General features: G+C 36.8%; 1 protein-coding gene and 1 pseudogene across 1 annotated transcript in view; one reads left to right on the top strand and one right to left on the bottom strand.

Annotated features, from left to right (window-relative positions):
• Positions 1 to 25,092, bottom strand: part of PRRG1 (proline rich and Gla domain 1) — a 150,961-nt gene that overhangs the window by 89,125 nt on the left and 36,744 nt on the right. The window lies entirely within an intron of this gene.
• LOC118839344 lies at positions 7,302 to 8,051 on the top strand (annotated as a pseudogene).

Raw genomic sequence — 25,092 nt, 5'->3', positions numbered from 1 at the left:
TACCAAAATATTTTTTTTAAAAAAACAAGTTCACTTCCTGGTTCAGCCCTTTGTTCTACAGAGTGGCTAAAGGCAAATTAGCTTCATCTTAGGCTAAGACATTCCAACTAGTTTAACTAAAACCTATTTTCAATTAACTTAAAATTTTCCAGGCTTCCTCAATATTACTAACTAAACTGACCAGAAATATAAATTAATATCATAAGTATTTCATCCTCACATGAAAAAGCATATGGGAAAGAGAATTCATTTTACAGTGAAAATAGAGATAAATGAATAGAACTAACTATAATTCTTAGGCCTCTGGTCCCATATGCAAATTGAACAGTAACAAGATTAGAGCTCTCAGAGTATATCATTTCATTAACACCACAGACCTGATTTACACCTCCAGTATTTCTGCTAGGCCCAGAGCAAGGGTGGAAATGTCACAGAAGAACATAATGGTCAGAGCACTTTTGGGACTACAAAAGACTGGTGGTGTTTCCCAGGTTCTTAGGTATTGGCTCTGCTGACCCCCAATTTTTTATCCTTCAATGTATCTTATTTGTGCATAGTCGTTTGCATGTTTTCTCCCTCATTAGACTGCGAGCTCCTGAGAGCAGAGAATATTTTGCTTTATTTGCAGCTTTGGCACTTAGCACAAAGCCTGCCACATAGTAAGCACTTAATAAATGTTCAGGGACTGATTATAATTGACCACTACAGTCATAACTGACTGTGTAGAGGGCAGGAATAAAGAAGTACCGGCACAACGTGAGTAACGATGCCCACACCAACCAAGGTTGACAATATCCTCATGAGAACCAAATGACACAGTAAGGTTGTTTGCAAAATTTTGTTATAATTTTGTTTTGCCTACTCAGAGATGCAAATTGAGCAGTTGGCAATGGCCCAAGCTAACACCTGAGTCTAGCCAGTAACCTCGGAGTATCACAGTACTTATTTACCGCATGTGATGATAATAAAGCATTCTATAAATGAGAGGAAAATTCTACAGCATGCTTTCCTCACAACAACCCTCTAATGAAGTCAGAACAGGTATTATCACCATTTTACAAGAAAAGAAACCGAGGCTGTAAGCCATTTGCTCATGGAGACACCAAAATGCACATTTCCCTTTCCAACACTCTTGTGGCTAAGTATTTTATACGGCACTAAGTGCTCTGCTTAATGCCATGTTAGGTATTTTGTATGGAGAAAGTCACATTTTGGAAACAGTTAAAACTTCACTTAGAGTTTCTTTAAAAATATTAAGAATTAATAAAGGCCTCTCTTAGGGAAATGGATTAAACATGGTAATCAAAAATTAGACAAGCCTTAAATAGGGCTATTGAGCCATCTAAGGGCAATCGCCTATCTGTGCATTCCCTGAAGGAATTGGTATGACTTTTGTTTAGTTGTGTGTGACTCTTCGTGACCCCATTTGGGTATTCTTGACAAAGATACTGCAGTGGTTTGCCATTTCCTTTTCCAATGCATTTTACAGATGAGGAAATTGAGGTAAACAGGGTTAAGTGACTTGCCTGGGGGTCACACAGCTAATAAGTGAGACTAGATTTGAACTCAGTCTTCTTGACTTCGAGCCCAGCACTCTATCCACTGAAACACCTAGCTGCCCATGGTATGTTTACCTTAATCCAACTTCTCCAAGAGGAGGGGTTTAAGATATGGATCAAGGAAGGAGATCCCTTTTTTACTCCAGTAAAACAACTTGAAGGGAGTAGTCAACTGAGGAACTGAGTAGTTACTATAGTTTTAACTCCAAACTGTGATTTTCCTCAAAGATTCCTATAAATCAGAGGTTCTCAAAATTATTCTCATAATAAGACTGAGAGTTTTCCAACTACAATCTGTGTGAGGCTGGCTTTTCTTTATCTATTTCAATTGAAATAATACTGCAACAGAGTGAATGCAGAAGCAAGCATGAAAACCCAACTATATAAAACAATGCCAGTTTTCTTGCTAAATTTATTTTTTATTTTGGAAAATCTAGTTATTTCCATAACAATTTACTTATGTGAACATGTAATGGGTTAATGAATTAACCTATTGTAAATGAGACAATAAATACTTTATCACTTTTATTTTCTAACATGATAAGCCACATAAACAAAGCTCTTTCGGGTACTAAATTTTTAAGAGTGTGAAAGGTCTTGGAACCAAAAAGCTTGGAACCAGAACCGCTGATATAAATGTTACCTAAAATCATCTTGGGGGAAGAGACATGTCTGAATTCATGGGGAAACTGTATCAGTTTGGACCTCTCTCTCTTTGAGCCAGAAAAGTAAAGAAAGCAGGAAAGAAGAAGGAAGGAAAGAAGGAACAAAGGAGCAAGTCTTCTCCCTATTCCTTACTCAGCACACTTCTTTTTCCATTTCTTTTCCATTGGACATCTTCCCAATTCACTCTCTCACCTCCAACTCTTAGGATTCTGTCCAATTAAATATTGATATATAGAAAGGTTAGAACAAATTAGTTTGCTTAATTATAATGAAATTACTTGGAAAAAGAACACTTCTGTTCTTAAAATAATGACTTCATTATTTTACCATTGACAAGGTGGTAGCTTTTGTAAAATAGTTTATTGACTTTTTATTTAAAAAAATACTGCCCAAAAAAGTGCAGAATAAAACACAGACTGAAGAACAAATATTCAATATGATTAATAATATCAGGTATAAAGCCATCATTTCACTAATAACTACCAAGTCATAGATATTAATTTTATATGACAATGGAATGTATATCAAGTACTCAATAAAATATTAAAGATAATGGAATAACAATCTAAATAAATTATAACTCTATAAAAGAACCTTTCAATGAATAAAGTATGGAAGTTGCCATAAATTATATCTACAAATTGACTGATAAAGTCAACTCAATTTCCTATGTTCTCTTCCTTCGCTGATTACATCAATCCCACATTCAGCTATTGCCTTCAGGCAAATGATTGATTCTAGAATCTCCATCCCTAGTCCGTCCCTCTTTCCAACCATCAGTCCTGAATTTCTCACTGTCCACTGGAAATGTCTACCTGAGATATTTAAAACACTATCTTCCTTCCCAATCCAATTCCCCTTCTTAATTTCCCTCTTTAGAGATGTTATTAGCACCATTCTCTCAGTCATGGGACTGGAAACCTTGTAGTTATTTCTGATTATGTCATAAATCATACCTGCTAACCAAGTCCTGTTGATTTTTCCTTCAAAATGTCCCTCTGGTACTATCTGCTCTTCCATTCCCACTGGCCACACTAGGATGTCAGAGCTAGAGGGGACATTAAAAACGGCTTCTAGTCTAAGCCGCCACATTTACGAAGGCGGAAACTGAGGATCACAGACTTGCCCAAATTGTCAAAGCTGGTGGCAGGGTTGAGGTTTGAATCCAAATCTCTTATCAAACAGTATATCTCAATTTAAGCCCTTGTCACTTCACATCTAGATTACTCCAATAACTTTTTTCAAATCTAGTTAACCAACATTTATTAATCACTAGATTATACCACTATAGATTAATCACTAGATATATACCAGGCACTGTATAAGAAAAGATTATTTTAGCTCTGGAAATACATATACAAGTAGAAAGACAGTCCCAGACATCAAAGAACTTATATTTTAAAGGGGGAAGTCAACATGTAAAAGGAAGCTGAAAAGGGGGTGAGGGAGGAGGGAGTAAGACAAAGGTGGGGCCAGGGAGAAACAATATAAATAGTCTGGAGTAAAGCCTGCAGAGGAATGAGAATTCACTGGCCTGGGCATCCTCCTTAAATAAAGGTTCTGGGAAAATACACCTGATTTCTTCCCACTTCAATCTATCCTGCACACTGCTATCACACTAAACTTCCTAAAACAGTATTTTAACAAGTCACTCTTGTCCTTAAAATCCCTGCACTGGCTCCCTACTACTGACCCAACACAACCAAACTCCTAAGCCTGGAATTCAAGATGCCCTACAATAAGACCTTAATCCACCTTTTCACACTTATCTCTACTATTCCCAAATTTGAAAACACTACTCCACACAAATTATTCTTTTTGGGGGCGGGGGTGGGGGGGGGGACAATTGGGATTAAGTGACTGCCCAAGGTCACACAGCTAATAATTGTCTGAGGCCAAATTTGAACTTAGGTGCTCCTGACTCCAGGGCCTGTGTTCTATCCACTGTGCCACCCAGCTGTCTCCACACAAATCATTCTACTCATTATTCCTTCAAAATACCTTGCACTGTTTCAATATGATAATAACAATTATTATTCATTGAACACCTTAAGTTCTACAAAATAATATATAGTTATGTCTTTCATGTTGTGACTTTCCCCATTCGATGTATCGTGGTAGTCATGGGAGCTTTTTGGGAGTTTTCATGTGAAGGCCAACAGACAACCCAGAAAAAGTTTAGAAATTCAGGAATACATAAAATATATGTATAGCTTTTATAGCATCAATATATTTTATCTTTTAATGTTATAATAATTCAGACTTCTTCTCTGGTATGAGGAGAAGGATAAAAAATTCTACACAGATTTTCCAGATCATAGGGACACCGTGTCCCCAACCCCCACAATGTGGAAGGGATAACTATATTCAAACCAGCAAGTTTAGTTCTAAGATATTATCCTAATTCTAAAGCTGAGAAAACTGAGTGAGACTTAGGGAGGTTACCTAGTCCATGGTCACAAAACTAGAAAGTGGCAGAGTCGGGATTCAAATTCAGATCTCTGCCGGATTCCAAATCCAGCACTCTTGCCAATCTATCACGCCATCTCAACAGAGTAGTACAACTTTGCTCCCACTGTTCTGTTGTCTGAGATTTCCCAACCAAGTATTCCCTAAAGTGTATTCCACATGACGTAAAAAGGGGATTCCAAAATAAAATGTCCATATTAATGATAATTTACCCCTTGAAAACAGCAAATGTGAGGCAGTGTAGTGGAGTGGAGAGAAGGCCAGTCTTGAAGACAGGAGTCAATAAGAGCTGGCCCTAGAGTTAAGACGGTAAGGATTCCAAGTCCACCTCACAACATATACTTCCAGTAGAAGTCACTGGACTAATGAATTAAACTCTCAGTATCCCAGGCAACCAAGACTGAATTAAATGCAAGCCGTCAATTTGCAATGGAAAGCTCCCAGAAATAAGTCTGAACCAAAAGATAAAATAAAATAAAATAAGAAATTATAGGTCAAAAATGGAATTGTGAATTTTTTTCTGTATATATAACTAAGCTTAATTGCCTTTACTTTAAAACAAAAATTTCCCTTCATCCATATTCCCAAATTCCCCAAACCAGCATTGATGGGTTCCATAACAATATTTCAACTTCTTATAACCCCCAAAAATGAGAGAAAGGATCTATATACACAAAAATTTTTACAGCTGACTCTTTTTTTACTTTTTATTTTTTTCTGACTTTTTATTTTAACAAAAAACTGGAATCAAAGTGGATGCCCATCATTTGGGGGAATAGCTGAATATATTTTGGTACATGCAAATAATGGAACATTACTGAGCTATGAAAAATGACAAATAGGAAGAATTGGTACAAATTTGCAAATTTGAGCAAAATTTGCTAAGTGAGCAAAACCAGGAGAACAATTTGTAAAATGACTATAGCATTATAAAGAAAAACAACCGTGAAAGGCTTCAGAACTATGATAATAATTAACATCGGACAATGCTTTATGATTTTTAAAGAGCTTTGCATAGGTTATTTCATTTGATCTTCACATTCTAGGGAAGTAGGTGCTATTATCTCCATTTTACAGATGAAGAAACTGAGGCAAACAGAGGTTACGTGAATTGCCCAGGGTTACTCGGGTAGTAATGATCTGAGAGAACATCCTAACTCAGGTCTTCCTGATTCCAAGTCCAATATTCTAACCACTATACCACCTACTGTCCTCTTTAATTACTTATTATAATAACTATGATCATATAATGGCCAATTATGACTCCAGAAATCTGACAATGAATTAAGGTTCCCACCTCTTGGCAGAGAGGTCATGAACCAGAAGTAGGAGAAAGTTTTGGCCATGAGTCTGTGTCAGTCAAGACCCAGAATTCAGGTTCCTAATGCCAGGCTGAACTCATAATTGGCACCAAGTCCAGAGCCTCACGCCAAGACAGAAGGAAATGAGACACTCTCAGGAGCAATCCCATTAGCAGGGCACACACTCAATGGCTGAGCTGAGTCCCCAGCAGCACCTACTTTCTAAGGACTTTTGTTGCTCAGAGAGGCTCAGAAGTTCTGGTGGATTTGAGTCCCATTCAATAAAGGCCCCACGATGTCTTATATTAGTTTTTAAAAGAAGACTTTTATTTCCTGCCATGCTATGCCCTCCCAACTATGCCTCCAAAGACAGTGTTCTGGAGCAACTAAACCCCTGCTTAGCTTTGGAACTCACCCTGGCACTTTGCTATTCAGCCTGGTAAGAGTCACCTATGTTTAGCCAGCCTGACCCTGACCGTTCTTTACTGGGACCATCTTCCCTATCACTCTAACATACATGACACCTCCATTCTCGTTCTTCCATCTTTTGCTCTGCAATAGTAAACAAATTAATACTATCACTGCTTCTATCTACTGCCTTAGGACCACCAAGGATTCCCCAGAACAAAACACCCTTTCATAATCACCCTTCCCCAATGTGTTAGCTTCTTCCATTATATGGTAAGCTTCACAAAGGCAAGGGCTATCTCTTGTAAGTATATCACCAGTGTTTGGCAGAGATCTAGCTAAATATTGACTAATAAACGATTTTTCATACATTAATTCACACTTGCTAGGCATCTAGACTGAATTGTTCTGGAATATATTCCCTCTTAGTTCTACCCCTTAGAATTTCTAGCTTCCTTGTAAGGACTTTCTCATTTTCCACCCCCACTTAATCCTGTCTTCAGTGCTCTCTTCATTTAGATGACTGGGAAGTGAGTCCCTGCCTGGAAATGCCATATCATCAGAAGTTCTGCCTCCCTCTCAGGTCACTCTGGTCCACTCCACCTCTATCAACTACCTGAGTACAGACTGTCTTGTTTTCTTCTTTTTGAATCCCAGAAGTTAGAACAGTGGCTGGCACATACATAATAAATACTTTATCTAACTTTAAAGCATTTTCTATATTTAATATGCACATATCAATGTACTTGTTTTATACCTATCTTGAAGGGAATGACTGCTTTGTTTTATTTTTCTTTTGTATCTCCATGCCTACCTAGTACTTTATATATAAAAGGTGTTAAAAAGGTGCCCAAGGACTTCGGACTCAGCTGGGGGAAGCCGAAGAATCTGAGCCACCATGTTCTTCTCCTAGTCACTCCGGGTGGTGGCAGCCAGTCTCGTTGCCCACTGGGGGAGACAGATGAGATGCTTACACAAAACAGCTGTGCAAAGTGAAGCTGGAGGAGCCTCATTTGTGCACAGAGATACTCCTGAAAATAACCCAGATACTCCATTTGATTTCACACCAGAAAACTACAAGAGGATAGAAGCAATTGTAAAGAATTACCCAGAGGGACATAAAGCAGCAGCTGTGCTTCCAGTACTGGACTTAGCCCAAAGGCAGAATGGATGGTTGCCCATCTCTGCTTTGAACAAGGTTGCTGAAATTTTACAAGTACCTCCAATGAGAGTATATGAAGTAGCAACGTTTTATACAATGTATAATCGAAAGCCAGTTGGAAAATATCATATTCAAGTCTGCACCACTGCACCTTGTATGCTTCGAGATTCTGACAGCGTACTGGAGGCCATTCAGAAAAAGCTTGGTATTAAGGCTGGAGAAACTGCACCTGACAAGCTTTTCACGCTAATATAAGTGGAATGTTTAGGTGCCTGTGTAAATGCACCAATGGTTCAAATAAATGATAATTACTATGAAGCTTCGACACCCAAGGATATTGAAGAGATAATTGATGAGCTGAAAGCTGGCAATGTTGCAAAACCTGGACCAAGAAGTGGTCATTTCTCTTGTGAGCCAGCTGGCAGTCTTACATCTTTGACTGAGCCACCCAAAGGACCTGGTTTTGGTGTGCAATCGGGCCTCTAAGTAATTTGTATGACTTGGTCTAAAAACCCCAAACCTGTTAAAATATTTCTCCATACATTTAAAATAAATTAAAACTAATCTCCCCATCTATGCAAATGTTTAACATTGTATATTCTGATTTGTGTTTACCTTGGTGGTGATATAGCCTTTACAGTTGTAAATACCATGTAAAAACGACAAAATATCCTCTTGAAACATTTTGCATGCCATGGCTAATGAGACATTATTACGTTAGGTTATAGGTACAAACATTTTTCCAGCTATATGCATTTCAGCCACAAAATCAGTTCTCATTGGACATGAAAAAGTATCTTATGACAATTTGGTTTTTAAATTGTATTTTGATATTCTATTGCTATTATAATTACATTAATTGTATTAACATAAATGTTCTCTAAATCTTATTTATGTCAGCATTTCTTCAAAACAAATATTAGGTTCGTAATAACAATAATACTAACGAAGACAACTAATATTTATATAGAACTTACTGTGTGCCAGGCACTAGGCCAAAGATGAGTATGTTCACATAAGTATATCATCGTATTTTCCAAATGGCAATTTCCTCCAGGAATGCTTTAGGGAGTGGGATAAGGAAATTATCTTACTTGCTTTCAGAAGCATCATTTTAAAAAGAGAAGCTTCCATCATGTATAAACACACTAATGTTATCTTTGGCTATTTTGACTCAGAAAGATTACTAACAAGTCAGACATTCTTTTTACATGTATAGATAACACAAAATATATTTTGTATTCAAATAAAAAACCCCAAACTATTATGATAATAACTGCTTTTACCTTGGCATACATAGGTAAATATCTATTACATTTATTTAAAGGTTCCTCAAAATCACTTCTCTTTATAGAAAAACTGAATTTTTTGCTAGCAAATATCAATAGCCCCAAATTACAGCTATGTTCTCAACCCATTCCTGAATGAAGTTTAAAAATATTATTTTAGAAATACTCTGTTCTCTGCTGAAGCCTTCTATATCCTTTTTTATCTTATCTATAAAATTCTGAAACATAAAGGCATAGCTGGGTATGGTTGGACTTTTTATTAGGAATGTCTATTTAATGCTTAATATACTAAAATATTAATTTTTAACTTTAGAAAAGTAAAAGAGCTGTAGCAGAGACCTTGAAACAAAGTGATCTAAAGCCCATTAGGCATCATTTTCTATATATAATGTGTTAAGGGAATGGAATGGAAAGCATTTCAGGTAAATGTCACAATACCTTAGTTGCTGTAAAGATCTATAATTTTGTCTTCCACCAATGAAGATGGCAAATAACCCTTATATAATTTAGTAGATGGTCTTGTAGAGTTACCTTACAGTCACTTTGTCTTTGAACCTCCATGAATTAAGCTAGACTAGTCTAGAGACATATAGATTCCCATGAAGCCCATACTCAGAGTTTAAAGTTTGGCAGAACCTATCTGAGTTTATTCTTTGTTTACATAACCTTCAGGAACCTAGGGTGTTACCTACATGATAAGGCTTCGTAGGATTTTAGTTGAGAAAACATGCTACAGATGTTAATATATATGATGATAATTTTGCTTTAAATTAAAGTTTCAGATAGCTTAGACCTTGTGTAAAATATGCAAAATGCCTGCTTACAGTATGTTCAGAGTACAATCTGAGCTTCATATCTACAAAACTCCCATTTATCACAGCATATGTATGATTAACACTTGAATTTTGCATTTTTATATTGTCAAAGCCAGGACACCAATTCTAAAGATTTCTTTTATTCATTTTGTATATACTTATTTAAAACATAAGCTCCTTTGCAGGCAAGAACTGCTTTCTTTTGATCTTTGTATTCCCAGTGCCCAGCAATGTAGTGCCTGCCATACAGTTGGCACTAAATAAATGATTGTTGAGACTATATATATATACATACACACACACACACATACGTAAAAGGTGTGAAATAAATGTTTACTGAATTGAGAGTTCAGATCCCAGAATAGGAACATGTTGCTTATCTGTATCAGAATGACCTCTTCTAAGGGAAAAGGGGTAGGCTATTCACCTGCTAACACAGAAGGTGCGGGACTTAAAATGCATTGTTGATGTTTAGTCATTCCAGCCTGACACTTCATGACTCCATTTAGGGTTTTCTTGGCAAAGATACTGGAATAGTTTGACATTTTCTTCTCTAGATCATCTTACAGATGAGGAAACTGAGGCAAACAGGGTTAAGTGACTTATCGAGGGTCACACAGCTAGTAAGTATCTAAGGTGGGATTTTAACTCAAGTCTTCCTGACATCGGGCACCGCACTCTATCCACTGTACCACCTATCCCAATGAATGAATTTGTTTTACTGTGCTAATTTGTTACAAGAGTTGTTTTGTTTTATTGTTTTTAATTTGGGAGAAGATGTGGTAAGAAAGGATATTAAGTAATAGTGATTTAAAAAAGGAACAAAAGAAATAAGAGGTTCATGGAATTACTTTTTTTTTCAAAGTACTTCCAGGAAGCTAGGTGGCACAGTGGATAGAATGCAGCCTGGAGATCAGGAAAACCTAAGTTCAAGTATTAACTCCAACACTTACTAGCTTTTGACCAGGCAAATCATCTGGCTTCTGTCTGCCTTGGCTTTCTCATCTGTAAAGTGGGAAAAATGATAGCACTTACCTCCCAGGGTTGTTCTAAGGATAAAATAGCGTAATATTTGTAATGTCCTCTGTAAACCTTAAAGTGCCATACATGTTAGTTATTATTATTTCAAAAAAAAACCATAGAAGGGAACAGAAGTCTGGAAACACAGATAAGCAAGACAGCTTTAAAACTTACATACTCAATTTATTATATATATATATCTTAAAAGGCAATGTGTTTTAATATTTAGAATCCCTTTTTTCTGTTCATCTCTACATACAGAAATATTCAAGTTAATTGGTGCTTGTCAAGTACAGAATAACTGAAATTTTTTTTTAAAAGAATGTCCTCATCCTCCCCCCCAACTGGAGTGACTATAGAGTTCTGGAAAGCAGGTCGGAGTAATGCTCTATTGGATCTTTCTATGGGGTGTTAAACACTTGTAAATATAATCCAAAACTGGTGGGGGTGCCTCATGGCATCCTGGCTGCTATTCGGTAACAATGACATCACAAAATGAGTCAGCAGGATGATGTGGCAACCAAGAAAGGTCATGTGGTCTACATTAGGAGAGACATAAGTTGCAGGAATAAGAAAGAAGACAGTTTCTCTGTACTCTGCCCAAGTCTGACCACAACTGCAATCCTGTGTGCAGAAGAGCAATGATAACAATGCCAGCATTCAGAGGAAGACAACCAGGATGGTAAAGAAGTTTCTTAAAAGTCTAGAAATAAGACCGATGGAGGGTGGTGGGGTGGGGCAGAAGGGTGAGATTAGAAATGATAGAAGTATGAGACGTGTTCTGTTTGGCTCCAGAGAGCAGAACAAGAAGCAACAGATAGAAGATGCAAATGTAGGCTTGATGACAGTGAAAACTTCTCAACCACTGGAGCTGTCTAAAATTGTCATGGGCTATCTCAGGAGATGGTTGGGTTCCCTTTATTGGAAGTGTTCCAGTAGAGTCTGGATGAGCTCTCATCTGTTAACTCACAGTACATGGCCACTGAGGTTCCTTCCAACTCAAAGGACAAGGCAGGGACAGAAATGATGTCCTGAAATATTTAAAAATGAACAACAGGAAAGAACAGAGTGTGGCAGCAGGAATACAGAATGGGGAAGGCGAAAGCAGAACAGATGACTTTCAAGGGAGGAGCTAAGAACTTACTAGGGCACAGAATGAGGTGGGGGTGGGTCTCTAGCCAGAAAGGACCTCAATTAGTGAACCAGTGGCAGCAAAAGTCTGCACCAAGTATTGTAAACCTGAAACAACACCGAGTAACTTCGAAGCTGGTCTTACCTGGAGTCTGGTTTCCTGAACTGGCAGTACTCCATACCTCAAAAATCACTCTCCCTCTTCTGCCTTATGGAACTAAAGATAAGGTATGTCTCCTAGACTACATGCACTTTATAGTTTTTAATTGTTCACTTTTCAAAAACAAATTCATTATTTATTTGTTTTTAGTGTTCATTTAAAATTTTTTTTTGAGCTCGGAATGTTCTCCTTCCTTCCTACGCCTTGCCCATCAATTGAGAAGGCAAGCAATGTGGTATCAATTATACATGTGAAGTCATCAAAATACATTTCCACATTGGCCAGGTTGCCAAAAAAAACCCCAAAACAAAAACCAAAACCAAGAAAAACAAAGAAAGTGGAAAAAGTATGCTTCAATCTACACTTAGTTCATTAGTTCTCTCTCATCATTAGTCCTTCAGAATTGTCTTGGATCACTGTATTGATGAGAGTAGTTGAGTCATTCACAGTTGATCATCATCATTACAATATTGTTACTGTGTACAATGTTCTCCTGGTTCTGCTCACTTCACTTCGTATTAGTTCTTAAAAGTCTTCTGGGGTTGTTCTGAAATCACCTTCTTCATCATGTTTTACAGCAAAGTAGTATTCAAAAGAAATCATATACTACAACTTATTTAGCCATTCCCAATTGATAGGCATCCCTTCATTTTTTGATTCTTTGTTACCACAAAAGAGCTGCTAAAGATATTTTTATACATACAGGGCTTTTTCCTTTTTTTCTTTTTAAATCTCTCTGGGATAAAGACCTAGTAGTAGTATTACAAGATCAAAGGATATGTACAGTTTTATAGTCCTTTGTCACAGTTCCAAATTGTTCTCCAAAATGGTTGAACCAGTTTACAACTCCACCAACAGTACATTAGCATCATGGACGAATTTAGAACCTGAAAGGATTAAAAGCAGAAAAAACAGGGAGATCCCTTCTTTGAAGAGGGAAGGGAGCATGAATATGGAATTACGTATACTATCATTCATGACTGATATGTTTATTTTACTAAACTGCTTTTTTACCCTCTTTCTTTTTGTTGTTATTATTACAAAGAGATTCTTCACAAGGTAGGAAAGAGAGAAGAGATATATAAAAAAATTAAGATGATGGAAAAAACAAGGTATAAATATAAAAAAACTTTCAAAGAAAATTAAGGAACAGAATGGAAAGCGTCAAGAGGCCATCAATTCAAGCCAAAAAGTTGGAATTAGAAACCTTTCTCTTTGGTGTTCTAGAGTAGTAGTTAAGCCAAATAAAATGAAAATAACTATTATCTGACACCAGCAATGCAAAATGGACAAAAAAAGAAGACTAAACATTATGGCCCTGTTAATTTTACCACAACAAAGAGGGAAGACAACGCAACAAAAATTACTTGTTCTTTAAATATCATTCTTGACACAAAATATTTGTCTTTAAAGACTTTTTAAAATGAGGCCTCTCAAATAAAATGAGAAAAATGCCCTTATGTATCATACTTACCAATAAAGAAAAGCTGTATTTTGTAGTAACTAAGAATTGGAAATCAAGGGGATGCCCATCAATTGGTGAATGGCTGAACAAGTTGTGGTATTTGAAGGTAATGGAATACTATTGTGCTATAAGAAATGGGGATGATATGGACTTCATAACAACCTGGAAAAACCTACATGATATAATGCTGAATGAGTGGAGCAGAACCAGGAGAACATTATACACAACCACAGATATATAGATTCTCTGAGGACTAACTCTGATAGACTTTGCTCTTCTCAGAAACACAAGGTGCAAAGACAACTCCAAAGGACTCACGATGGAGAATGCTATCTACATCCAGAGAAAGGACTATTAAGTATGAATGCAGATTGAGACACACTTTATGCTCGCCATTTTTTCCCTTTTTTTTTCTCTTTTTTTGTTTTTGGTTCTGTTTCTTCTTTCTCATGATTCATTCCATTGGTCATAATTCTTCTTCACAACTTGACTAATGTGTAAATCAGTTCAATACAAAGTTATAACGTAGAAGACATATCGGATTCCATATGGTCTTGGGGAAGGAGGGAAGAAAATCTGGAAGTCAAAATTATGTAGAACTGAGTGTTGTAAACTAAAAAGAAAAAAGAAAAAGAAAAAAAAGAAAAGCTGTATGTTCAAACATCTCTGTAGTTCATCTCATACCCATCAAAATGGAGAAAATAAGGGAGAAAAAAGGAGAAAAAACAACCAAAATAGTTGTAGTACTACAGGCACATTAATATACTGTTGGTGCAGCCATGAATTGGTCAGCCTACCCATTCTGGAAAATAATTGAGAACTGTGTGAGAAGAGTCACTAAACTTTCATACTTCTTGGCCCAGTCCTTCCTCTACTGGAAACCTATTCAGAGAGGATCAGTTACAAAAAGCTCCATATATGCTAAAAATAGTTTTAACACAACTCTTCCTGGTAGCAGAAACTGGAAACAAAATGGATGTTCATCAATTGAGGAATGGCTGAATAAATTGTGGTTTAGGGAAGTAATCAAATATAATTATGCTATAAAAATTGAATACAAAGAATTCAGAGAAACTTACAAACATCTGTGTAAACTTATGCAAAACAAAGTAAGCAGAACTGAGAAACAATATATATAAAATAACTGCTATAATGCAAAGGAAAATAACATTAAAAGATAAGAATTCTGATCAATGCAATGACAAATCTTAATTCCAAAATGTCTGATGAAAAAACAGACCTCATTCCTCTCAGTGGTAGGGTAGTGGACAACAGGTACGGAATGAAGCATATGTCATCAAATATGGGCAATGGGTCAATTTGTTTTGTCTAATGCACTATTGTGTCTTTTTGATAAGTGAAGTTTCAAATGGAGACAGATAAGAAATGGACCAATGTAAAAACTAGCATTAAAAACCATTTTTTGGAAAGAAGATTGTACGAATGTAACAGAATATCACTTCGCTATAAAGAAAGAATATAAAGGATTCAAAGAAATACAAGAAAATGTATATTACATAGTACACATCTAAGTACAAGAATGAGCAACGTAAATGGAAAGAACAAGAAAAATTTAACTAAATACTGTGTAATTATAATCACAAAGCTTATTTCCAAAGGCAAGACGAGAAAACGCACCTCCCTTAATTCACTGGAGAAGTGAAGGCCTGTAAGTGTAGAAGTAGAAAGGAAAAGGGAGCAAGCATTTACTAAGTACCTACTATGTGCCAGGGACTGTGCTAAGTACTTTATGAATATTATCTCATTTTAGAACTCTCTCTCTCTCTCTCTCTCTCTCTCTCTATGTATGTATATATATATATATACATATGCATATATGTACATGTACATATATACATATACACACACTATTGGATTGTGTGAGTGTGTTAGTTCTGAAAAGTTTTGGCTCTCTAAGAAGAATAAGGATGGATATATTTAGAAAAAGTGACATAAAAATCATTAAAAATTTAAAAATTTACAAGAAGTTTTTATAAAAAGCCATTTCCTTCTACCTCTATCTGATATATACACATATTTCCCTTCCTTTCTTTTGAAACTGAGGCATGAACAATTCGTGTTTTTAATATGCTGAGAATTCACACTCACTAATAAAATCAGAAATTTTCTACATCACAGCAGTATCCTGAGAAGTCTATATTAAACTTCTGCTTTTATTAGTTATCAGCATGTACTATGGCATTAACTGCTTATTTTGGTTTACCTTTTAAACTTTAATGCGCTTCTTCAGATTAAGAGAAAAGAATCAGTAAAAGTTAGCATCACTGGAAATCAACAATGAAAAAGTGGTTTTGTTAGATTTAACTTCGCAAAGAATCTTAACCCTAAAAGGAATATAAATTGACTGTAATTTAAATTTTCTTCTACAAACAATTTTTGTTCTTGGAGAATTTTAAAAAACAAATCCAGTTGTACTGAGGAATTTCACTTCAACAAGGACACTTTGGGAGAACTAAAAAGTTTTACTGTTCTACAAAGCCTGTGTATATGTGTACCATAATGCTAGCAAATTCCCAGTGAGCAGCATCACACATCTTCTAAGACAAACTGAATATGCTTCTGGAATTACAGAAGAAAACACTGCTCTCAGAAGGACCTTTAAAAGAGTGCCTAATGAAGCATATCATTGGTTGAAATGTGCAAACTCAAGCAATACTCATTAAAGGTTGCTAAGAGACCTAAAGCTTGGTGGCCAGGGAGGCAATTCAAATGTAAGCCTTAAGCCAAAAATTGTAAAGTGTGTGGGCTGAAGTTTTCCAGTTACTCATCAAAATGAGTTCTGACCAGAGTTTTCACCAAAAATTCCCATTTCTGGTTCCCATCAGTAGAGCATGTATTCATACAGCTCCCCTATCTGGCTTTGAAAATGGAGTAACCTCACTTTCACAATAATAAAACAATCTGCCATTGTGTATAGCACTTTCTCTTTTATGAAACATTTACACACATTATCTTAAAAGACCAGTGGGCTAAACGGTACCAATAGTATCACCATGTAATAGATGAGGAAACTGAGGTACAGCAATTAAGTGACTTGTCCAAGAACACTCCACAAATAAGTAACAGTCATGATCCAAATTGGGATTATCTGACTACAATCCAATGCTTTTCCCAGTACACCACAGTTATCTCCACACGGCTACAGTTGACCTTAAGAATCATGTTCCATCTTTTGGTCAAGGACTCATCTCCTATCCACAGCTGTGGAGCCACAGAGTTCTGTGAGGCTATTAAATAATCCACATTTCAATCTATCCTCTCAGGATCACAGATTTAGAGCTGCAGTCCAGCTCAACCCACCTCATTTTATAGATGGGAAAATTGGGTTCCAGAGAAGCTACTCATATAAGGTCACATGGATAATAAGTGGGGAAGGGGAATTCAAACCTACATGCTCTGACTCATAAAATACGTGGTGCAAAAAGCTTGTCATTCACCGCCATTATTTAGGATACGTGTGGAGGGATTAAGTGTGGTTCAAAGGCAAGAACATGCAAGTCAAAGTTTGGCTATTTATAACCTCTGTGGTCATGGGCAAGACACTTAACTGCTCCATTTCCTCATTTGTCAAATTAAGATGGGCAGATAGGTGGCAAAGTGGATGTAGTACCAAGCCTGGAGTCAGGAAGACTATTTTCTGAATTCAGATATTTACTAGCCGTGTGTATGACCCTGGGCAAGTAACTTAACCTTGTTTCCCTGAGTTTCCTCATCTGTCAAATGAGCTGGAGAAAGAAATGGTAAACCACTCCAATACTTTTGCCAAGAAAATCACAAATGGGGTCAAAAAGAGTCAGATACGACTGAGATGACTGAACAACAAAAAACAAAAATTAGGGAATTGGATATATAATCCTTTAGCTCTAAATCAGGCCATTTTAAACCTTTTTTGTAACATAGCTCCCCCACCCCACTCCTTTGATAGTATGGTGAAGTATATAGACCCCTTCTTGGTACAATGTTTTCAAATAACAGAAGGAACTGAAGAAAAAAAAATATTTCCTAGACGTTAGTGAAAACAAAGATGTATTTTTTTTCCCATCCAAGTTTAGAGACCCTCTGAATTTTCTACAAGGCTCTAAATTTGGCATCCCTAAAAGGTTTTGTGAATTTCTAAGGTAAGAAAAGTAGAGCCAAGAGGAAGTAAGAGAGATAAGTAGAGAATAAGGAAGGAGAGAAGAAAATGGGCACTACATTTTGTAACCATAATTTAAAATCCCAAACCTCTTAGCAGGGACTTAACTGGAACTTCTTAATTGGAACTTCTTCCTTCTCCTTTTAAAAATATTTTTAAGCATCAGAAAGTACTCTTTTGGGGTTTTTGGCTTTTAATTTATGATGAGATGACTAAACTACGTAAGAAACAAACTATGAAGACATAATGAATAGCTTAGTGTTGTAATAAAATCTATAACAAACTTAATCTGGAACATGTGATGATATGCATATTGTTATTATGCTGAATGGTAATTAGGCAAAATTAGGCAAGCAATTTACATAAATAATAATATTTATCGGTATTGATTCTGGCCTTTCTGAGGCCAGTTGAGAGAAGAGAACAAGACCAATGAGAAAGACATTCTGGAGTCCAGTCTGAAAATAACTGAAACTATGTAACCCAAGAAGCTTTTTTTTTTAATGTACTCATTCCTTGAACACTGTTCTAAACTCCCATTTGGCAAATTAGCCCACCCTGAGAAATGTAGAGTTATGCCAAGACTGGCTGCGTACACCTATGGTCCAGGGCTGGGCTTGCCTTATGTACACTGTACAGCAGGAGTTGCCTCTCTTTATAGATGAGCAAAGCTAAAATTGGGCAACTGGACAGGAAGCTGGTGGGAGGAGAAATTGAGCTAAGGATAACCCTTGCAGTGAAAAAAGTAAGAGCATTTTTTTTAAATGGGAAAGGCTCTTTCAGGAGGAAGGACAAAGTAAAGTTTCTAACACTCAGCTCCTTTCCCTTCCATCTCCCAGGGACGATTTTATTTAGAGGATTATGCTTGAGCAGTGTGATACAATGTACACAGAGATCATGATAATGTAAACGAAAACACTGTAAGACAAGTATTTGGATGAAATGTCAAGAACAGTTTTATTCCCAGAGGACCTCTCTTGGTAAAGAGTTCACTGTTGAGTCATTTTAGTCATGTCTGACTCTCGTGGCCCGATTTGGGGTTTTTCTTAGCAAAGATACTGGAGTGGTTTGCCATTTCCTTCTCCAGCTCATTTTACAGAGGAGAAAAACTGAGATAAACAGGGTTAAGTGACTCGCCCAGGGTCACACAGCCAGGTGGTATCTGAGACTTGATTTCAGGCTTGCACTCTATCCATGGCACCACCTAGTTCACTAGATAGTAAACTATGGGTGTAGAAGATTGAGAAAGTTATGTCAATGGGTGGGGGGAGGGTGGGTGGGAAGGGAGGTTGGGGCTGTGCAGAAGAATTGAGAAATAACAGCAATACGAAATAAAAAGCAGCAATTTCAAAAAGAACCAAAATTGTCACTTAATGCTCATTATTTCGCAAACTACTATTAAGTACTACTACTACTTCTACCATCACCAATTGGTCTGAAAATTAGGGAGGGAAGAGCAAGTCATTTTCTCTCTTCCCCGAAATAATAACTTCTCTCCTAAACCCCTGCAAGTAAATCAGGCAAACTGTCCTAATCCTCTGTTATCTATTCCTTGATTCCACTTGACCTCTCTCCTCAGGATCATAGTGAAATGGAAACTGGTTTAGTGGTGATGGATAGGAAAAAACTGGGATTACTCCAAGGCTAATCTGAGAGCAAACAGAAGGTATACTAGTGGAGCATTCAGCCACCCCATTCAAATCATAATTATTAACAGCCACTGAAATATTACCCATTTGGCAACCTCAAATGAGGTCATGATGATCTGTTATAGTCATATCATAATCAAGAAATAAGAAACAGATGCAAGTTACTAAATTTACTTTTAACTATTAAAATTAATCTTGCTTATTGTATCTGTAAAGAATTCTTAGAAATGCAGGGGTTGGGGGAAGGGTAGTTTAGGGATATAGCATCACTTCAGGAAGAAAACAGAGAAAATTACACCTTTAACTTATTTCTCAAACTACAATGATGAGCAGAAAGCATGAAGAAGAAGTCAGAAGTTTGATTAGAGGCAGGAGATTTGTCTATGACTTCTAGTCATCAAGAAATATTATTTTAACAAGACAGACAAGGCTTACATAATCAATAGTCTAGGTAATTCACTCTATCTTCTCTCTTAGGCCTCTTAATAAAAGGACTGATACGAAAAAGCTAAAACAAGGGCTAATTGTATATTTCCACTCCAAGGAATCAAGGGTTCTCTCTATCATCAAATGATCAGGGGCTAGCCACTCATTTGGGGTTCATTCTTGAGGAAAAATATCAGAGAAAATTCCTCTATAAAAGCTTACAAAACAAATATAGCACTAAAAATAAAGGAAAGAAATGAAAAAAAAGGCAACTGGAGATGAAATGAGCCGGCGAACTGAAGCCTACAACCTTAAAATGAAACATTTAAATGCCTATCTCAGGGGTTCCCCACCCCTGGACATTGGTCAGTAAAGACTTTGGTGCTCCTGTTCTTAAGTAATTTCAGTTCTTCTATTCTACTTCTGATTGGTTCCAAATCAATCCAGATCTTTCTCTTCCCATCTCCATCAAAGCAGCAGAAGATAATGAGTGGGAAAAGGCAGGAATAATTAAATTAGGCTCAAATGCTACCTCTTGTGCTTAGCTGTGTGACCATTCGAGGATCATTTGAATGATTTCTCAGGACAATATTACTTGCGAAATCCATCTACTTCTCCAACTCTAACCCTGCAGCCTTCTCATCTTGGCAATACCTTCATCCCACTTCCTCCTCTTCCAATGGGTAAATCTCCATGTGAGGAAGTATATATGCCAGTCATGCTTGCTTAAAACATAGCTCAGTTCTTGACTCTCCAGATTTAGTCTCTCACCTTACCCTGGCCTGGGTACTTTTTCCCTGCTCCCTCCCCTCCCCACCATCTCAGCTCCCTTATATGTATTATCTTTCTTCAAAAAAATTTGAGCTCCATGAAGGCAAGGACTATCTTTTGCGGGGGTAGGGTATTTGTATCCCCAGCATTTTGAACAATATCTGACACACAGTAGGGACTTAAAAAATGCTTTATCTATCTGCCTCTCTCACATGCCTGAAATGCTCACCCTCCCTCATATCCAACTCTTGAAATCATGGATTCTTTCAAGACCCAGATCGAGTTTCATCTTTTGCAAGGCCTTTCTTTCCAAATTCCTCTCTCCATGTTCACCCCTTTCCCCACATCTGATTAGCTCAATGCCTTCCCCACAAAGGTTTACCTTGTGTCTTGTGTATACCCAAATATGTACACTGTCTTCCCCAATAGCTATCATGCTACTTCTCTCCTGCCTACTATGGCTGACATTCTTGAGAACGTCTAAATCTAAATCTAAATAAGAATCTAAAATTTATGGTTCTATTCCCTTTCCTCTCACTTCCTGTTTAACTCTACTCTCTCGTTTCCAACCTCATCACTGAATTGAAACTGCTCTCTCCAGTTACAGGAATGCCATAATTACGAAATCTAATGGCCTTTTCTCAATCATCATCCTTCTTGGCCTCTTGGCAGGCTCCCTCTTGGCCCCTTTTCTAAGTTTAGTTTACCTGACATTGCTTTCTCCTGGTTCTCCTTCTAACCAGCATAGCACTCCTTAGTCTCCTTTGCTGCATCTCCACCCAGATCACACCACCTCAATGGACTGTCAGCTAAGGCTCTGTCCTAGGGCTTTTTATCTTCTATATTATTTCACTTGGTGATCTCATCAGTTCCTAAGGATTCAATTATTATCTATATGCTGATAATTCTCAGATTTAATTATGTAGTCCTAATCCCTTTCCTGACTTCTAATCTTTCATCTCCAACTGCCTACTGGACATTTCAAACAGAATATCCCATAGACATATACAAGTCAACATGTAAAAAACTGAATTTACTATCTACCCTTCCAAGCCCTTCATATTAATGTAGAGGATACCATCATCCTCCCAGTCATCCAGGTTCACAGCCAAGGTGTCATCCTTGCCTCTTCACTTTCTCATCAATACAAATCCAATCTATTGCTAAGCCCTCTCAGTTTTACTGTGGTAATATCTCTCGAATATGCTCTCTTTTTTGATGCCACTGCCACAATATTGTAATATCCTTCTGGTTCATTTCCCTACCACAAGTCTCTCCCTACTCCAATCTATCCTTCACTCAACTATATAGTCAGGTATAACCATGTCTGTCTGTCACATACTCTCTCTCTCTCTCTCTCTCTCTCTCTCTCCCGCCCCCCTCTCTCAATAAACTCTAGTGGCTCCCTATCACCTCCAGTATCAAACATAAAATGTTCTCTTTAATGTTCAAAGCCCTTCTTAACACCAGCCCTCTTACAGCTTACCTCCCTTCACATATTTTTCAGTCCAGTGACACTGACCTCTTCTTGTTCCTTTACATAAAACACTCCATTTTCCAGACACTGTGCATCTTCAGTGGCTATGTCCTGTGCTTGGAATGCTCTCCTTCCTCATTTCTGGCACTTAACTTCCTTGGCTTCCTTAAGTCCCAGTTAAAACCCTACCTATATGCTAATGCCTTCCCTAGGTTGATTATCTCCAATTTATCCTTAGTTGTACATAGTCCAGGTTATCTTCCCCATAGACTGACAACTCCTAGTGAGCAGGGACTCTCCAGAGCATAGCACACTGCTCAAAACACAGCAGACCTTTAATAAGTACTTGTGGCTTTGCCTTTTCCTTTCTCTATTCTTTTTGGAAAGGGACTGGAGGGAAGAACAGAAGAGCAATCTCAGTCTTACTAGATCTTTAATTAACCATTATGTAAAACTTAAAGCATCTCTTAAATCATTTAATGGATAATTTTTTTCCTCTTCCCGTTCTTAATTTAAAAGACAGAAAGAATTGCACAGAAGGCAAAAGTTTCCCTCTTCTTTACACTCCCTCTGTGTTTATGTAGCTAAGAATTTCTTTTGTATAGGTTGATATGGACTCCTCCTTATTGCTCCACATGGCTTAGGGTTGTTGATTCACTAAATGCAAATAATTGTGCTCAACCCATGCTTACCAAGGAAAGATAAGTAAAACCTTACTTTTCTACCCTCCCCCCTTCTAGTCTTCTAAAGGAGAACAGAAAGGAAAACATTTAACAGGTGAAATCTCTTCTAGCAGTTTATCAGTTATATTACAGCCTAACCCAACAAAGCAAGATGGCAGACCTTCATGAGCAGCCTGAGGCTCCTATCCTCAGCTTTACTTTACCACCAAGGAATAGAGCCAGATGCCCAAACACTAGTAAATGAGATAATGTATAGAGTGTTGCTAATCATATATAGGATGGTTAGCTACTATGTTAATAAGATAATTGAAGAAATTTATAATTAAAGATTTCCAGCCATCTCACTAGGCTTTCTTTACTTTGACCACTACCTCCTCCCCATCTCCATGGGAACTTTGGACTCAGATCCTGGGTCCTCAGGCTCTTACACCTGAGATTTTTACCCCATCTAGCCACTCATTTCCACACTAAGGCCATTAAGGGCATTCTCCACCCTTTCTGGGACCTTTTAAAGTTACCTTCCCTTACTAGAATATAAGCCCCTTAAGGGCAGTGACTGTCTAGCTAGCGTTCATTTGTATCCCCTTAGCAAAGATCCAGGCAAGCAGATAACACTGAAAAAAAGCTTTATTTCTCAACTACAATTAAAAAATGCACAGTGGCTACTCAAGTTTCTCTTACAAAATGAATTCGATGACTTTTAACAATTAACAGTTAATTTATTTAAAACAAGAAAACCATTTCTGAAATATTAATGCATTGTAGGCAGCTGTTTATAGCTTACAAGTACTTACAAATCAGAGGACTCTGGTTATACGCAGTGCTACAAATGAAACTCTGATAGTATCAACCATTGTACCTATTTTGCTGTTCAGTCATGTCCGACTCTTTTTTTATTAAATTTTATTTTACCAGAACACAAATACAAAATAGAGAAAAGAAACAAAAACATATCATAAACTTAAATATTGAAACTTAAATATAAAGTAAGAAAGAAAAAAGAAGCATGTCGTGTGCAGCGGAATATAGCAGAGGATTCAAAATATGTAACAATAAATTTTCATTTCAAGAAAGCCTGTATGATAAATCATACACCTTGTGTTGAGAATTGTCCATCTTTTCTTTGCTTCCTTGTGTTCTCTTTTGTTCTCTGCTGTGCACTTTTTAACTTTGTTCTTTTTTCCCCTCCCCCCAACCCCCCAGAAGGCTACAATATAATTTAGATATTTCTTGATATATACATATACATACAGATATATACATACACTTATACATATATACATGCATATATAGACATAAACTTTCCCAAACATAATCTACTCCTGATCTTTGTTTTTTATGTTTGTACATATCTTTTGTTTCCTATCCTTCCTGCCTCCTCTACTTTACTTCTACCTGCTACATTGCCTTCTTATTACTTGCCTTCCCCCCTCTAAGGATCTCTTCCCTATCCCCCATCCCATTAATCTAAACTCCCTTTACCTATTCCCTCATTCTCCCCTCTAAAAATCCCTCCCTTGTCCTCTCCCCCCTCACTAAACCCCTACCATTATATTTCTTCTAAATTTAGAAGACTTTTATACTCTTCTAAATATATATGTATTGTTCCCTCTTAAACCCATTCCCAGTGAAAGTAGGTTACCAGAACTATCAGCACTCCTCCCCATCTAAATCCTCTGTATCCTTTCTTCTTCTTGCACCTCTCTTGTATAAAATAGTTACTCTTTTTGCTGTTTCTAAATTCATATCATAGTCAGGTTTATCACTCTCTTTCTTATAAGCTCAACAATTATTAATAAGAATGTTAGACATACATTTTACATTTTATGTTATGTAAAAGGCAAGCAGTGTGTTCTTGTAAATCCCTTATAGTCAGTCTTTGGTATGTACCTTATGTGTCTCTTAGTTCTTGTATCAAATCTTCTATTAAGTTGGGGATTTTTTTTGACAAAGTCTTGAAAGTCTGAGGATTTGTCAAGTGTCCATTTTTTTCATTCAAGATAATACTGAAATTTGAAGGGTATGATATTTTTGGTAAGAGCCCCAGGTCTTTTGCTCTTTGACATATTGTGTTCCAAGTCCTTTAATGTCTCTGCTGCTGGGTCTTGTGTAATTCTAATTGTGGTACCCTCATATTTAAATTGTTTTAATCTTGATGCTTTTAATATTTTATCCTTCTTCTGGGGATTTTGGAATTTGACTACAATATTCCTATGAGTTTTTCTCATAGGATCTCTTTTAAGTGGTGTTCGATGCATTTTTTCTATTTCTACTTCCCTACCTTGTCCTAATGCTTCAGAACAATTTTCTTTAATTATTTCTTGTATTATTGTATCAAGATTCTTTTTTGATCATGACTTTCAGTTACTCTGATTATTTTTATATTTTCTCTTCTTGATCTATTCTCCAAATCTGTTGTTTCTCTTAGAAGATGTTTCACTTTCTCTGCTTTTTTTCATTATTCATGTTTTGTTTAATCATTTCT

This window comes from Trichosurus vulpecula, chromosome 2 (genome assembly GCF_011100635.1).
Source record: "Trichosurus vulpecula isolate mTriVul1 chromosome 2, mTriVul1.pri, whole genome shotgun sequence".
Lineage (NCBI taxonomy): Eukaryota > Metazoa > Chordata > Mammalia > Diprotodontia > Phalangeridae > Trichosurus > Trichosurus vulpecula.
This window is presented reverse-complemented; position numbering and strand designations above follow the sequence as displayed.